Consider the following 18,225-nt stretch of genomic DNA (forward strand, 5'->3'; position numbering starts at 1 on the left):
CTGGTGATTTTGGTTTGGCTTACTACACCCAGTTAAGATTCAGAGAAAATTGAAAAATGTAGATTTTTTTTTTAAATATCACTGAATAAGAGTGGGGTTTGGAAGCAACCATAGATTCTTCAGGTTAGGGAATAATGATCACATTTAGTAAATCAATGCTTCAATAAATATTTGTCAATTAGACTTTATTTTATAAACAGAGGGCTTTTTGCTGGTTAGTAGTGCCTTGGCGCATCTAATGGTAGCATTTCTGTGGTGGGGAAAAAAGATTGGAAAATGTAGTAAAAGGCAGTTCTTACCATTTAGTTCACCAACAATGTGGTACTTAAGGTGTGTTAGAAATAAAATACTGTAAGGATTATCGTGATGAATGTATTTGTTGTACTTTTTTTCCCATGTTGGGGAATTTAGACCGAGAGCACCCCTTGTGCAGGCACTGATGGAAAGTCTTTTTAAAGAGCTAGATAATACGTTGGCGCTATAAAAATAAAATGTAATAATAATAGTATGGAGATAGTAAAGGATGACATTGGTTTAGCAGTCTGTATTGCTAGATGAAAGTTTTCTACATTTTCTTTGACAGAGGTTTATCGTAAGTTCATTATTTAGCAAGATTTGTTGCTAACCTACGCCAAAAACCCATAATCCTACAATTTTAGCTATCGTATAATACAATTGTATTTTCTCCATTTGAAGAGCACTTGGCTAAAATTTTTAAAGGATAAAATGCCATATGACATAAATTCAGGGATTCCGCACAAATATATATCTTTTGTACCTGAAGTTTTGCATCTTACGCCTAAATTGTCTGTAAACTCCATTGACCAAGACATCATCTCATGCCACTGCATATTTCTAGTAATTAATATACCAAATTACTATATTTATCCACCTTATCACCAAGTGTTCCAAATCACCACTTAATAATAAAGCAGATTAAATCTATTTCTTTGTTGTCCTAATCAGTACATATGGTGTAATGGTTAGCATTACTGTTACATAGCACTGAGGTCATGGGTTCGATTCCCACCATGGCCCTAACTGTGTGGAGTTTGTATATCCTCCCTGTGCTTGCCTGGGTTTCCTCTGGGTACTTCGGTTTCCTCCTACAATTCAAAAATATACTGGTAGGTTAATTGGCTCCAACAAAAATATAACCCCAGTGTGTATGTACATGGGCAGACTAGATGGGCCATGTGGTTCCTATCTGATGTCAAATTTGATGATTCTATCAAGACAATCCCCTAACTCCAATGATCTTTTATCAAGTATGTCCCTCAATATGTTCTAAATGATGGCTCTTCATTGTGTTTCTAATCATTGGTGTGATAAATTAGGTTGCCAGCCCTTTACAAATTGTGTTCACTAATTCAGTTTTTCATTTTCTATCCCTTCTATCTTCATAATGTAATTCACATTGATATTCCATTAAATAAATAACCTTTTAACTCTTTCCTCTTATGTAGGGATTCATCTGAAAATCTTTGCTTTATTTGGTTGATAAAGTCTCTCCATTAGCATTATTTTTAACTGTTTTTTTGAGCTTTACTTTTATTGCACAAAAACTTTTTAACAAATTCCCCAGTAAAGGGATTTTATTATCCAGATGGTGACAACTTTAGGGGCAGACTAGATGGGCCAAGTGGTTCTTATCTACCATCAAATTCTATGTTTCTATGTAACTTTTAACAAATTTGTTTATTGGATTAAGAACTCTTCTAAAACCAAGCTTGGAAGCAATGTACCAAAATACGCATCCCACGCAAGCCAATTACCAAATATTTTTTTTTTACTATATTCAAAACACTATTGAATCATGTCATAAAAATTTATGACAATCGACTACCCTTTCCTCTTTAAATGCCCATGTTTATAGAGTGTATGAATGATAATAGTTTTTGTTTCTTATAAAAAATCCAATTCAAATGAATGCATAGTTGTATTAGGAGCCTTAGAGCACTTGAGGTATTCTCCAAAATGGTGACTCTGGATAGAGCCTAGAACAAAAATTATCATCGTTTCAGAGATTGTTATGTACCAATGATGGTATACACATATCTGGGTATCTCTCTCTCTGATTGGAACTCTCTTTTTCTTGTTTATATTGAGATTCCCCACCTGAGCACCTGCGTATATGTTGTGGGACACTAGAGGGAGCAACAGAGTGCCTACACATGCTGTTTAAGATACATGACTGTATCTATAATATCCGGTACGTGGTCCATACATATTATTACTGAGTCCTATTTATTTGAAATACTATACTATAAGGCCATCTCTCTTTTTACTTAAGTGAACCTTATGTGAATCTTTGGAATCTACAGTAATTTGAAAGCTAGAAGTTGTTCCGTCTCATTGGAAATCCAAGGTAAAGTTGGAACCCTCCCCCCATCTAATAATCACCACTTAAGTTTCAAACAATTAATATTCATATATAGATGCAGCAAATGCTAAACCCAGTTCTGCCACCTTGTATGAAACAACTCACTGTATTAAAAATGTGAATCCCCATACAACATACCATTCCAGAAACCATGTAACCAGTATTTAAACAAATTTTGATTACTTGTTTGAAAAATAGACCCTTTTGCATTGTAGCTAGTATGCAATTCAGAGGTTAGCCAGTGCAAAATACAGACCATAATCCATGATGGCCAGTGTACAAAGGCCATACATTGGTGGTCAATGTGTTATACAGAGCAAGTTTCCTGGTGGCCAGTGTGCTGCACAGAGCCCATACCCTGATGCCTAGTGTGTTATACAGAACAAGTTTCCTGGTGGCCAGTGTGCTGCACAGAGCCCATACCCTGATGCCTAGTGTGTTATACAGAACAAGTTTCCTGGTGGCCAGTGTGCTGCACAGAGCCCATACCCTGATGCCTAGTGTGTTATACAGAACAAGTTTCCTGGTGGCCAGTGTGCTGCACAGAGACCATACCCTGATGCCTAGTGTGTTATACAGAACAAGTTTCCTGGTGGCCAGTGTGCTGCACAGAGCCCATACCCTGATGCCTAGTGTGTTATACAGAACAAGTTTCCTGGTGGCCAGTGTGCTGCACAGAGACCATACCCTGATGCCTAGTGTGTTATACAGAACAAGTTTCCTGGTGGCCAGTGTGCTGCACAGAGACCATACCCTGATGCCTAGTGTGTTATACAGAACAAGTTTCCTGGTGGCCAGTGTGCTGCACAGAGCCCATACCCTGATGCCTAGTGTGTTATACAGAACAAGTTTCCTGGTGGCCAGTGTGCTGCACAGAGCCCATACCCTGATGCCTAGTGTGTTATACAGAACAAGTTTCTTGGTGGCCAGTGTGCTGCACAGAGCCCATACCCTGATGCCTAGTGTGTTATACAGAACAAGTTTCCTGGTGGCCAGTGTGCTGCACAGAGCCCATACCCTGATGCCTAGTGTGTTATACAGAACAAGTTTCCTGGTGGCCAGTGTGCTGCACAGAGACCATACCCTGATGCCTAGTGTGTTATACAGAACAAGTTTCCTGGTGGCCAGTGTGCTGCACAGAGACCATACCCTGATGCCTAGTGTGTTATACAGAACAAGTTTCCTGGTGGCCAGTGTGCTGCACAGAGCCCATACCCTGATGCCTAGTATGTTATACAGAACAAGTTTCCTGGTGGCCAGTGTGCTGCACAGAGACCATACCCTGATGCCTAGTGTGTTATACAGAACAAGTTTCCTGGTGGCCAGTGTGCTGCACAGAACCCATACCCTGATGCCTAGTGTGTTATACAGAACAAGTTTCCTGGTGGCCAGTGTGCTGCACAGAGCCCATACCCTGATGCCTAGTGTGTTATACAGAACAAGTTTCCTGGTGGCCAGTGTGCTGCACAGAGCCCATACCCTGATGCCTAGTGTGTTATACAGAACAAGTTTCCTGGTGGCCAGTGTGCTGCACAGAGCCCATACCCTGATGCCTAGTGTGTTATACAGAACAAGTTTCCTGGTGGCCAGTGTGCTGCACAGAGACCATACCCTGATGCCTAGTGTGTTATACAGAACAAGTTTCCTGGTGGCCAGTGTGCTGCACAGAGACCATACCCTGATGCCTAGTGTGTTATACAGAACAAGTTTCCTGGTGGCCAGTGTGCTGCACAGAGCCCATACCCTGATGCCTAGTGTGTTATACAGAACAAGTTTCCTGGTGGCCAGTGTGCTGCACAGAGCCCATACCCTGATGCCTAGTGTGTTATACAGAACAAGTTTCTTGGTGGCCAGTGTGCTGCACAGAGCCCATACCCTGATGCCTAGTGTGTTATACAGAACAAGTTTCCTGGTGGCCAGTGTGCTGCACAGAGCCCATACCCTGATGCCTAGTGTGTTATACAGAACAAGTTTCCTGGTGGCCAGTGTGCTGCACAGAGACCATACCCTGATGCCTAGTGTGTTATACAGAACAAGTTTCCTGGTTGCCAGTGTGCTGCACAGAGACCATACCCTGATGCCTAGTGTGTTATACAGAACAAGTTTCCTGGTGGCCAGTGTGCTGCACAGAGCCCATACCCTGATGCCTAGTGTGTTATACAGAACAAGTTTCCTGGTGGCCAGTGTGCTGCACAGAGCCCATACCCTGATGCCTAGTGTGTTATACAGAACAAGTTTCCTGGTGGCCAGTGTGCTGCACAGAGCCCATACCCTGATGCCTAGTGTGTTATACAGAACAAGTTTCCTGGTGGCCAGTGTGCTGCACAGAGACCATACCCTGATGCCTAGTGTGTTATACAGAACAAGTTTCCTGGTGGCCAGTGTGCTGCACAGAGCCCATACCCTGATGCCTAGTGTGTTATACAGAACAAGTTTCCTGGTGGCCAGTGTGCTGCACAGAGCCCATACCCTGATGCCTAGTGTGTTATACAGAACAAGTTTCCTGGTGGCCAGTGTGCTGCACAGAGACCATACCCTGATGCCTAGTGTGTTATACAGAACAAGTTTCCTGGTGGCCAGTGTGCTGCACAGAGCCCATACCCTGATGCATAGTGTGTTATACAGAACAAGTTTCCTGGTGGCCAGTGTGCTGCACAGAGACCATACCCTGATGCCTAGTGTGTTATACAGAACAAGTTTCCTGGTGGCCAGTGTGCTGCACAGAGCCCATACCCTGATGCCTAGTGTGTTATACAGAACAAGTTTCCTGGTGGTCAGTGTGCTGCACAGAGCCCATACCCTGATGCCTAGTGTGTTATACAGAACAAGTTTCCTGGTGGCCAGTGTGCTGCACAGAGCCCATACCCTGATGCCTAGTGTGTTATACAGAACAAGTTTCCTGGTGGCCAGTGTGCTGCACAGAGACCATACCCTGATGCCTAGTGTGTTATACAGAACAAGTTTCCTGGTGGCCAGTGTGCTGCACAGAGCCCATACCCTGATGCCTAGTGTGTTATACAGAACAAGTTTCCTGGTGGCCAGTGTGCTGCACAGAGCCCATACCCTGATGCCTAGTGTGTTATACAGAACAAGTTTCCTGGTGGCCAGTGTGCTGCACAGAGACCATACCTTGATGCCTAGTGTGTTATACAGAACAAGTTTCCTGGTGGCCAGTGTGCTGCACAGAGACCATACCCTGATGCCTAGTGTGTTATACAGAACAAGTTTCCTGGTGGCCAGTGTGCTGCACAGAGCCCATACCCTGATGCCTAGTGTGTTATACTGAACAAGTTTCCTGGTGGCCAGTGTGCTGCACAGAGCCCATACCCTGATGCCTAGTGTGTTATACAGAACAAGTTTCCTGGTGGCCAGTGTGCTGCACAGAGACCATACCCTGATGCCTAGTGTGTTATACAGAACAAGTTTCCTGGTGGCCAGTGTGCTGCACAGAGACCATACCCTGATGCCTAGTGTGTTATACAGAACAAGTTTCCTGGTGGTCAGTGTGCTGCACAGAGACCATACCCTGATGCCTAGTGTGTTATACAGAACAAGTTTCCTGGTGGTCAGTGTGCTGCACAGAGACCATACCCTGATGCCTAGTGTGTTATACAGAACAAGTTTCCTGGTGGTCAGTGTGCTGCACAGAGACCATACCCTGATGCCTAGTGTGTTATACAGAACAAGTTTCCTGGTGGCCAGTGTGCTGCAAAGAGACCATTTCTTGGTGGCCAGTGATACAGAGCCTTTTTTCTGGTGACTAGTACACACTTTCTATCTCAGCTTGTTTCTACTAAATATTGATGGTGGGTGATAGCTAATTTCCTTTTACTTCAACCAGGGCTGGTTCAAGCCATTCTTATGTATCAGACAGAAAGCACTGGTGGCAACCACTGCTGTCTTGGAATCAAGCTCAAAAACTATCTTCATTGGACTAACCATGTTGATAGCTGTGAACCATCAGTTACCACCAGTTGCCATCCCTAATCAGTTTTGCATGTGGCAGTGTCAGCCACAAAGATATGCAGGGCCATGAGCAGAGACTCAAGTTTCAATAGTACCTGGCACCAAAACCATTCATTTTACCACCCCAGGCTGCTGCCCTGTTAAACTGTACAGTGGACAGGTTGTGTCTTCAGTCACTGTTCAGAGAGAAACAACAAATAATAGATTGCTGACTTGAACTGTATTGCAGTAGTTCTTCAGTAGCAGGGGCAAATGTACCGCACTGAGCCTTTGAGAGTGATAAACTGGAGAGAGATAAAATACCAACCCTAACTGTCATTTTACAGGCTGTGTTTGAAAAATGATAGTTACGAGCTGATTGGTTTGTACTTTATCTCTCTCCGTTTTATCATTCTCCATGGCTTAGTACATCTGCCCCAAAGAGAGAATCTGAGCTGCTATTAGTTTCTGGCCAAGCAAGTGTTCTTCCGTAATAAAACTGCCGCTACATGACTATAACACATTATTAGGTATCTCTGAGTGTTTACACATTTGTGTCATAATGTGTTAATGTACAATACAGAGTCTATAAATTAAGGCTTCCTTAATGTGAAATTAAGCTAAAAAATCAAAATGTATTTAAGAAAATAATATTTGACCTTTAGACAAATGTTATTCTTGGCACCTTATTGAAAATGTTCTATGTTTAGTTTTTTTTTCTTCCCTCTGCTAAAAGTATTTGTAGTGTTTTTTTTCTCCTTTTCACTCTCAGTCTCATACATAAGTAACATTCAAATTACTCTTCTGGGCACAGATTGAGTACATTTTAATATACCAGTATGACCATTTGTGCATGTGATCTCATCAAAACATTACTGTGACTAGAAAAACGAATTCTGTTTCATGACAGCTGTAGAAGAAACAAAATGCAGTACAGTTATCACCTTCAATGTAGTTGCAAGTTTGTACCAGTTGGGGATTTGCTGCCGTGCTCATGCATTAAATTCAGTCATTAAGAGAATCTTGAGCAATGTTTACTCTTTCTATGTAATTTGTTATTTCCGTTTTGTACTTAAGCATTGAGGATATCTTCCACGTTCAATTACACAATTTGATAAGTTCTGATTCTGTGTTTTTCTAAAACTTTTGTTTAATTTTAGCTTGGTAATTTTAACTCTACATACATTCTTATGAAAGGGGAAAGTCTTTGGGTACTCATATCTCCTATTAAAGTAAGTTGTGGAATTATATGGTGAAGTATAAAGGGGTGAGAGCTGAAAAACTTCCTAAGGGCAAGCCAAAGGATCAAATCTTAGCTGTGGTTTTAATAATATTTCGATAGACAAAATGTCACAACTTTCTCAGGTGAGATTTTAAGGGATACATTGCCACTGCACACCAGCGGTGTGATGTAATGGAGTCCAAGATCTCCGGAGGTTCGAGATGCCGGACGATCTTGGTTAATTTTTTAAAGTGGCAATCACTTATAAGGTATGGTTTTGCCTTTTAAGTGATTGCCACTTAAAAAAAAAACAACGACAGAGATTGGCAAGCATCCCGCACCTCCGTCAATCTCGGACTCCATTACATCCCACCGCTGGTCTGATAAGTCTTCGCTATTTCACCCTAAAGCATCTTACACCCCTGCAACCATTTCTCATCTCACCTTGCCTTGGTGCCTTTAGCTGATATCTAATTGTTTTGCATGTCACTTCACATTGTTTCCATGTACCTCTCCACTCCCCCATCTACTGGTACATACCACAAACTATACTGTCCAATTTAATTATGCTCTTTTCATCCCTCTCTATATTGTTCCCATGGGCAGGTTCTGCCTCTCATGTCTCATGTCTGTCCACCTTCTGTCCTCTTTGTATGTTCTTACTTGGTAAATAATTGAGTACGTGATTTTTTTATTCTGTTGAAACTTTTCCACTGTATGTAATTTTTGTATACCTTCATATGGTGCCAAAATATCTGTTGTACCTTATAAATTACATACGATAATGATGACTGCCTGTAGTGATAATTTTATCATCACAAAGACTTTATAAAGCCTTGTTCAAATGTGGTACTGATAGTTAAAGTCATGTTTTCATATCCTATTATTATTTTTTCCAGGACTTCAAATGGAGAAGTAGTTAACTGGCAGATGGCATAATGTTCCCTTTTTCAATATATGAGGATGGTTAGAGAGCCTAATAAGTTGTGCTATCTGGAACTGCATTTTTTTCTAATCTCATTTTTTTCTGGGTAACTTCTCTCTCCTGTTGAAGCACCTATATCTCCATCACACACTTTCTTTATCATTTTCTCTTGATAGGACACTTCTCTCTCTAATAACCCTTATCCACTGCCACTAAAACCCGAGTTATTGTCGTGATATCCTGGTAGTGGCTCAGTGGAAAAGGGTTAACCAGGGTCCAGTGACCCGGGAATCCACCCCGACTAGCTTGCAGGGTTGGTCCCAGCAAGGACCCGGATCGTGGTACAGTATAAACGGGTAAGCCAGGTCAACGTAGGAGATGATCTCATCTCCAAGCACCAGGGCTGCACTTGTGTGCAGTAACATCTCTACTCCTGCAATAAGCCTTGCCGTCAGTCTGAAAGGTTCCGGTATGAATGGTTGACCATGTTATGGTCGACAGTCAATAGGTCGACCACTATTGGTCGACATTGACATGGTCGACATTGACAAATGGTCGACACATGGAAATGGTTGACACATGAAAGGTCGACACATGAAAAGGTCGACATGAGTTTTTTTAACCTTTTTTGGTGTAGTTTTCTGCGTAAAGTGACGGGGAACCCCAATTAGTACACCGCATGCCCTCGCTGTGCTCGCTTCGCTCGCCATGCTTCGGGCAAGGTGCCTCGCTGCGCTCGGCACAGATTACCGTTCCCAGTCGTAGTCCACGTGGATCGTAAAGTATGGAAAAGTTCCCCAAAAGATTTTTTTTAAAAAAACCTCATGTCGACCTTTTCATGTGTCGACCTTTCATGTGTCGACCATTTTCATCTGTCGACCATGTGTCCATGTCAACCATGTCAATGTTGACCAATAGTGGTCGACCTAATGACTGGTTCACGTAAGTTACTATTTCAATAATGTCAATTGGGACAATGCTGTTTAATCCCCTTTTCAGACTGTGAGCAATTGCACCTCTATTGGAACATATATATCTGGCAACTAGATTAAGTAAAATATAGTAGTGTGTGGGTAAGAATAGTAGTTGGAAAAATGGGGAAAACGGGTCAAGCAGCAGCTGCGGCCAAATTGGAAAAATATGCCAGAACACAATCTAGCGGCATAAAATCAGTTCCAACTACTCCACAAACAACCCCCGTACATCTGATGTTACCCATCAGCAGGTGTTAGAAGCAGTTAATGCAAGTGAAAATCGCTTGTCAGAAAAAATCGGTAAGACACAGTCGGACATTTCACTGCTAAGGCAAGATCTTTATAAAGTACGTGAAAGAGTGGATGAGGTGGACGTGAGAGTATCTTCCACAGAGGACATAGTTGTCCAGTTACAAGTACAGGTGAAAGGTTTGACTTAGCAGATCGGAGGTATGAGAAATAAGCTCTCAGATATTGAAGGGCGAATGTGTCGTAACAATGTAAGGATAGTAGGGGTACCAGAAAAGGAGGAAGGTAATAACCCTGAAAAATTTGTGGAAAAATTGCTAACTGACAAATTTGGGAGAGACTCCTTCTCAGCACAATTTGCAATAGAAAGAGCTCATTGCATACCGATTGCAAGCGAGGGAGTAATCATCGTACTACTTGGGGCTGGCGGCCATAGATAGATATGAGCATTTACCAACAAGAGAAAAAGTGGGTAAAGATGGACGCTGAATAGGAGAGAGCTGTGAGTGAAATGTGTCGAGAAGAGGGCTTTGACAACAAGAGGAAAGAGGGCCCTGCCCTGAAGAGCTAACAATCTAGTGGGAAGGGGCGACAGACAGATGACATGAGGTGTAAGCAAGCGGGAGGTAGCCTGATGGCAGTATGTAAGCAAAGCAGAGATGTTCAAAGCATGAGGCAGGGGGATGGGGGAGCGGCCTCAGGACTAAATTATGCATCGGAAGGGTACGCTTTGATGAATAGGTGGGTTTTCAGTGCCCGTTTGAAGCTTTGAAAAGTTGGGGAGAGTCTAATGGAGCGGGGGAGCGTGTTCCACTAAAGGGGTGCTGCACGGGCAAAATCTTGAACTCAAGCATGGGAAGCAGTGACCAGGGTAGAGGAGAGGCGATGGTCATTGGCCGACTGTATGGGGTGTGAGGGAGTATGAAGGGAGAGGAGGTTGGATATGTAGAGAGCAATGGAATTAGAGATGGCCTTGTATGTGAGGGTGAGGAGTTTAAAGGGGATTCTGTAGGGAAATGGGAGCCAGTGCCATTCATCTCTCCATAGGCTCTCTATTTTTAAGCCAGATCATTTTATATCTTTTTCCAGTCAGTCATAGGCAATTCCTGTCCAGGATTGAATTACCAAATACAGCAACTATATTTTTCCACTGATTTACAAACTGGAAATATTATAAAAAATTTAACACAGCATTGTTCGGTTTTTCTGACATTCTTTAATGGGTTTGCCTTTAGTAAACATCAGATTATCATTTATGATTAAGCCCTATATTAAATTTACTTCTTTACCTTTATTAGGCCAATGTACAGGAGAGATACTTCAGGCCAGTTGAGGTATGATAGTGTTAGCAGGATGCAGTTTGGTTCCCGACGATCTGGATCCCGGTGGTCGATATACCTACGCCGGGATCCTGAAGGACACTGCAAGCCCAGCATCTAAATACCGATGCTGCTCGGGATAACGGCATCACAATACCAACAGCCGGATTCCCGAATGGCCATTCTGCGGAATGTGCTGGCGTCTTGCTATGGGGAAGGGGAGTTAGGTTTAGCCAGGAGAAGGGGGGTTAGGGTGCAGGGCTAGAAAGATTAGGGTTAGGGACCGGGGAGGGAGGGTTAGGTTTAGGCACATAGAAGGGGAGGTTAAGGTTAGGCACCAAAAGGAGAGGGTTAGGTTTAGGCAGCGGGGAAGGGAGGGTTAGGCACCACCAGGGAGGGTTAGGGTTAGGCACCCACAAGGGAGAGTTAGTATAGGGGCAGGTGAGGGTTAGAGGACTATTAAAGGGGCTGTCGGGATTCTAATGGACAGGATGCCGCAGTCGGTGTTCTGACCACCAGCATCCCTGTTCTGATCGCTGGGAAATCATACTGACCCTGTGTTAGGTACTGTACGTAATACTTTTTTTCCAAAGTAGAACTCTACTAAACGTCATACAATAGTGGCTTGCAGTTGCATTTTCTAATCATTTCCTACACTCTATGTGACTGAGGGTGAGATGTAGTAAGCATTGGAAAGTGACAAAGTGGAGAGAGACAAAGTACAAGCCAAAATCAGGTCCCAACTATCAGTTTACAGGCTGTGTTTGAAGAATGACAGAAGCTGATTGGTTGGTAATTTATTGCTCTCCCCTTTATCACTCTCCAAGGCTTAGTAGATCTCCCCCTAAATGTGTTAGAAAACAATAACAGAGGAAAAGGTTTTGGCACCTAAATGTGGACCTCCTACAAGAAGAGACTGTAAAAACGATAGATTAGGGATTTCTTTCCGGATCAGGTATCCTTAATGGATGTCTGCAACAACAAGTTTAAGTGGTGGGAGATGGCTAAAAAGTAGATTATCCAGTTCTTCCAGTCCTAGTACAGAAAAAGAAACTGTATAAGGATTGTGGTTATCTAGCTCATATTAGAAAGCTGTATAGGTTGGCATAATTATAGGGAGATTGTGGTTAAATGTCCAGGGCGAACATTATTTCCAGAGAATGGGCCTAATTCAGTAAGGATTGCAAATTCTGCTAATTAGCAAAATTTGCAATCCTTTGGATCGCATGCTGGGGGCTGCCCATCGCTGGGCAAGGCCGCCCAGCATGCTGACCGCCACCTCCCCCAGTTCAACAAGCAGAAATTGCGACGCAATTTCTGCTTGTTAGCAAAAACTGAAGAAGCCTCCTGCCCACGCAGGAGGCCCGTCGCCATGTTCTCGATCGCGGTGGCTGCGTGTGACGCCCCTGTCACCCCCCCATTTGGCCGCCTCTGGCCCCCCATTCGCTCCACCCCAACAAAGCTCCGTCTCCTCCCTGGAAACGAAGTGTTGCCCACCCCGCCCCGCAACCGCCTCTGCCTGATTGACAGGCAGATGCGATCGCATTTTCTGCACCCCCTTCTCAATATTTGTGGTTGGATCACTTACTGCGATACAACCTTACTTAGGGCCAATATCATTATATGTATGTGTTTTTGGGTTCAGGGGTTGGAATGCGACGATTACTGTACCTCTCCCTGGATAATTTTCACAATTCTAAGAAGTCTTTAACCCCGAAGTTTAAACAGTTCATATGAAATGAATCCAGGGACCTTTAAGGACCAAATTTAAGGAATGTATCCTGGTCCTGGCAACATGGGATTTTTTTTCTTGATTTCTTGGGCGTATTCAGAGGTCTTTGGGTCCAAATAATTCATTAATAAGAGTGAAGTTATTTGGGCAGGGATGAGAAATGGTCTTTTTCTTGAGGTTTTGAGAAACAAATTTAAGACAGTTACTATGCCAAACAAACATTTTGAAGAAATTCTGAAACCAGCCCCATCAAAGGGTATCCAATAATAGGTATTATGTTGGTGTTTAAGAAAAAGGGTTTATCTTGTCAAAACCTGTTCCTTATGGTGCTTTATATAAACTATGTGTTTTTATGTGTGCAGCGCTACATGAGTATTTCCCAGTTGTCGTGGAAGATTAGTCTGAAAGTTGACCGGAAGTTTGGATAGAAGGATCAGACCGGGCTCCACTGTAGCAAGTCAGTCAGCCCACACACACCTTTGTAGCCGACGTTCACCTCTCACATCAATAGCACGTGGTGCTCTGCAGTTTCCACATTGGTTATTTGCAGTGGTGCCATTTGTCCAGTCACAATACACCTTCACCACAGCAGCATGCAAACACTTCACAAACTGCGCTGTTTCAGAAATACTGCCACCCTTGGCCCGAAATCAGATAATCATCCATATTTGAAACTCCGCCCCTTTTATCCATGACAGCAACGAGTGATATGTGTGCAGACGGACTATCACACACCTTATATACCCAACAAGCCAGCGCACGACACGTGACATACTTCATGGGCTACGGGCTGCTGATGTCAAATGTAGGTGGTCATAATAGTGTGACTCGACCTTGTATATATACGTATATATATATATATATATATATATATATACACTACACACTATTTGGAGGAACTCACAAAGCACATTGTTGGAGGAACTCACACATCTCTTTGGAGGATTTGTTTTAACATACTTTTAGCTGGTCTTTTATAGACATCTTTTGGGATTCTATTGGTGAATCATTCGTCTGTGATAAGGATTCTGTGGATGGTATTAAATTCTTTTCACCCCCTTCCACACCCATTCTATTTCTGCTGACAGACGTGGTATAATCATTTCAGCTCCCTACCCCCAGAGTAGAGAGGACGCCCAACCCTTTACGCAGCTAAACCTTATTACTATGGGTGCGATATGCATGATAACGGGGATCACTTTAGAAAGGAGATTGGGCGTGATATATAATTTGAATATCTAATAGGTTTCCAGTAAGTTATACTGATACTTTGGAGTATTAATACCTATCTGGATTAAAGCCCACAGACTTTTTGAACTAATAATCTATTTAAACTCAATTATACGGATCCTTTGGTATCTGTTTATCTCTAATACAAATCTACACCTATTTATAGTGATAACACTTACACCTAAAGAGGTCCTCTGGACGAAACGCATTTAACATCAAATTCTCTGCCCATTGTGGAAGTATCTGCTAGCCATTATGTAAGAAATCAATTTTAATGTTATGTACTATTTTTATGGAGAATAAAGTGTTGTTTTCCTAATGCTAATTAGACCTTTGGGCCTCTTGTGTTGAGTGACATTTTTGGTGAGGAACATTGGGGGTCATTCCGAGTTGATCGCTCGCTAGCAGTTTTTAGAAGCCGCGCAAATGCATAGTCGCCGCCCACGGGGGAGTGTAGTTTCGCTTTGCAGGAGTGCGAACACCTGTGCAGCAGAGCACCTGCAAACACATTTTGTGCAAAACAAGACCAGCCCTGTAGTTACTTATCCTATGCGATGATTGCTGCGACGAGTGACACGGTAATGACGTCAGATACCCGCCAAGCAAACGCCCGGTCACGCCTGCGTTTTTCCAAACACTCCCAGAAAACGGTCAGTTGACACCCATAAATGCCCTCTTTCTGTCAATCTCCTTGCGATCAGCTGTGCGAATGGAATCGTCATTAGAACCAGTGCAAAACCACAATGGACTTCATACCCGTACGACTCGCTTGCGCATTGCGGTGCATACGCATGCACAGATTAGCCATTTTTTTCACTGATCGCTACACAGCAAACAACTGCAGCTAGCGATCAACTCGGAATGACCCCCATAATTTGGAACAACTTAATACTATGTAATCCAGGAATGCAATAAGCACTCTAACTGTTGCAACACTGTGGAAACTGGGGGAAAAAGAAGTTCAGACTATTAAGAACTTTTGGAGGACTTAATCCCTCTAGAGTCCATAATATCTATATATTTAGCGCCCTCTGAATTGTGTTTTATATATATATATATATATATATATGACAAGAATTACTCTCCCACTGCGCTATTTCAAATAAAACACTAAAATTAATTAATTATATGGCTGCCTGTATCCTCTAAGTTCCCTGTTAGGAGGAACTAAATGTGTTCAAATTGTGCGACAAATGTAAATGTATCAACTCTGTACACTTATGAACATTTGTGTCGGGTTTATATGTTGTTTTAATACATTTTTATGTTAGTATTTGTTATCTGACGTAATTTATCCGGAGAGTACTGTAAGGGTCCGTTTTTAGGTAGGGCGTTGATATAACTCCCTTGGCGCCATCTCCTCTATTTCGTTTCATATATATATATATATATATATATATATATATACAATGAAGCGCTGTGTGGCACTCAGGATTGAAGGAATAGTCACCACACTCTGCCTTTCTTCAACGTTTCAATTTTTACTCAAAAAATTGTCATCAGGAAGTCTTTACTAGGAGTAGAGTCTTTGAAGAACTCGCGTAAGCGCATAGTCCTTCCAAATTTAAATTGATCAACCGTTTGTTTGAAAGGATTAACTTCACAGGTTGGCACAAAAGAGAGCCCTTTAGAAAGGAGTCTCACTTGTGCTTCATCAAGGGTCGTAGTTGATAGATTAAGTACCATATTTAGATCCATCTCCGACGACCCCTTCTTCGGCCAGTGCCCCCCTCGCCGCGTGTGCGGTCTATGCCGCTTCGAATCGGTCGACTGTGCAGGGTGTGACGATCTACTTTTTGTTCTAAAAAATTAGATTCGTATTGTCCTTCATTGTACTCTGTATTGGAAGGGGAAGCAGATGAAACATAGTCTCTCGACAACGGGGCGGTACGTTGTCGCCTATTAGGTTGATTATGTCTCTCATTTGTATTGTTGCCTAATAGCCACCTATACACGGCATGGTTAGTGTAATCATTGGCAACAGTTGCAAGTTTGTTTCGCTTGAAAGAAATTAGATCCTGCTTATATTTATCAATTTGCGTCTGTAGCCTCTCAGTCCAGTTTTGGGACTTATTTTCCATAAGTGAAGCTGTATTTACCTTAACTACAGTCTCTGCATCAGCCCGTAATTTTTTGAGCTCCTGCCCCACTTCTTCCACTACTAAGGTAATAAGGTCCAAAGAGCACTTATTCAGGACCCCGCACCAGCGGCTACAAAAGACCGGGTTGTTTCTACCCAAAGTGGGAATGTTATTTATTCGAAAACCACGTTGGATTTGTTTTTTCCGCACATATTCAGACAAAAATTGTCCATGTAGGGTAAGATCGACTACTCTTTGTCTGTGTTTTAGCAATTTAAAGAAGATATCAGCCGACGTCTCAGCTGGTAATGCCTCGAAGTCAATTTTGTCAAACAATAATATTTCTATTTCATCATCCGTAAAGGAGACTGTCTCAATCTCAGCCTTAGCTAATAACCCATCATCCATTAGATACACCCCTCCTTGCGCCATATTATTTACCCCAAATCAAGCTGTTCACATTTGTAATATAAATTCAGGTTCTCATGTGTAGGGATACTTCAATAGACTTCACATAAATAGGACACTTCATAACATGAAAAAAACCATATATATATATATATATATATATATATAGACAATAACCATTTGTAATGTAAATGCCTGTAGATTGTACAAAACTGTCCATGCCTGGAGGATGGGTGTCAGGAAATGAGTGCTACCGTCGTGGCACTCTCCTGATTGGCTGTGCGCTCCTGTAGTGTGATTGAGGCTGCGCACTGAAGATACAATGTAGCGCATAGGCACTCCATTGTATCCAATGGTGGGAATTTTTCTGTCAGCGGTTGACCGCGAGTAACCTCAACCGCTGACCGCAAAGTTCCCACCATTGGATACAATGGAGCGCCTATGCGCTACATTGTATCTTCAGTGCGCAGCCTCAATCACACTACAGGAGCGCACAGCCAATCAGGAGAGTGCCACGACGTGGCGCACCCTGATTGGCTGTAGGGCCCTCTTTGACAGGAGTCAGGGGGGGTCCCAGCAGTCGGGGACCCCTTTCAGTGCGTGGTTCGGCTTTTTCGGTTTGTTTTTTTGCCAAGTACGTAGATTACAAAGAGGACAGAAGCTACCCTGGATTATGTGAGTATAATTTTTTCTCAGGTACCCCGTGGAGTCTACATGGAGAAGTGGACCGAGCCTCGTGTGAACATAGGTAAGTATGTATGTATGTATGTAGGTGTGCATGTATGTAATAAAGTTTTACTGTCACGGTGTGTATGTCCTGTTTTTTGTTGGGTATTTTTTTTGCATTAGTACTACAGGTACCAGCGAACCCGTTTCCCCCCCGCATACTGGTACTTGTGGTTCTCCAAGTACCAGCTTGCGGGGGAGGCTTGCTGGGACTTGTAGTACTGCTACAAAAAACAATATTCTATTTTTTTCACAAGGCTATCAGCCCCCCATCCGCCGCCCTTGGATGGGGGGGACAGCCTCGGGCTTCACCCCTGGCCCTTGGGTGGCTGGAGGGGGGGACCCCTTGATTTAAGGGGTTCCCACTCCTCCAGGGTACCCCGGCCAGGGGTGACTAGTTAGTGATTTAATGCCAGGGCTGCATGGACCAAGATAAAAGTGTCCCCCGGCTGTGGCATTATCTCTCTGACTAGTGGAGTCCGGTGCTGGTTCCAAAAATACGGGGACCCCTACGCTTTTTGTCCCCTGTATTTTTGGCACGAGGACCAGGTGCAGAGCCCAGTGCTGGTTAATCAAATATGGGGGAACCCCTGTCATTTTTTCCCCCATAGTTTTTCAACCAGGACTGGCTCAAAGAGCCCGAGGCTGGTTATGCTTAGGAGGGGGGACCCCACGCAAATTTCTTTCCCAGTTTTTACAGTAAACAGACCTTTTTCCATAGATAACAATGCACAGATCTCACTGATCCGTGCATGGTTATCCAAACTCGACTGGAAAAAGCAGGTCTATTTTTTTGCTGCTTTTTTTAACGATTCGCAAAAAAATACACCCGCACTTGAGCACTCAGAGACTAACACCCAAATACGAATGAATAGTGAATACCCGTGTTGTATGAAATAACAGCCGCGTTTGACCGATGGTCTATTCATTCGTATTTCTGAACTTTGCCAATCAAACCATTACGAATAGCCCAAACACTGCCGAGATTTGTGCTTAGTGAATTCCCGTGTTGGGACTTAGGAAAAAAAACC

This window comes from Pseudophryne corroboree, chromosome 3, assembly GCF_028390025.1.
Source record: "Pseudophryne corroboree isolate aPseCor3 chromosome 3, aPseCor3.hap2, whole genome shotgun sequence".
Taxonomy (NCBI): Eukaryota; Metazoa; Chordata; class Amphibia; order Anura; family Myobatrachidae; genus Pseudophryne; species Pseudophryne corroboree.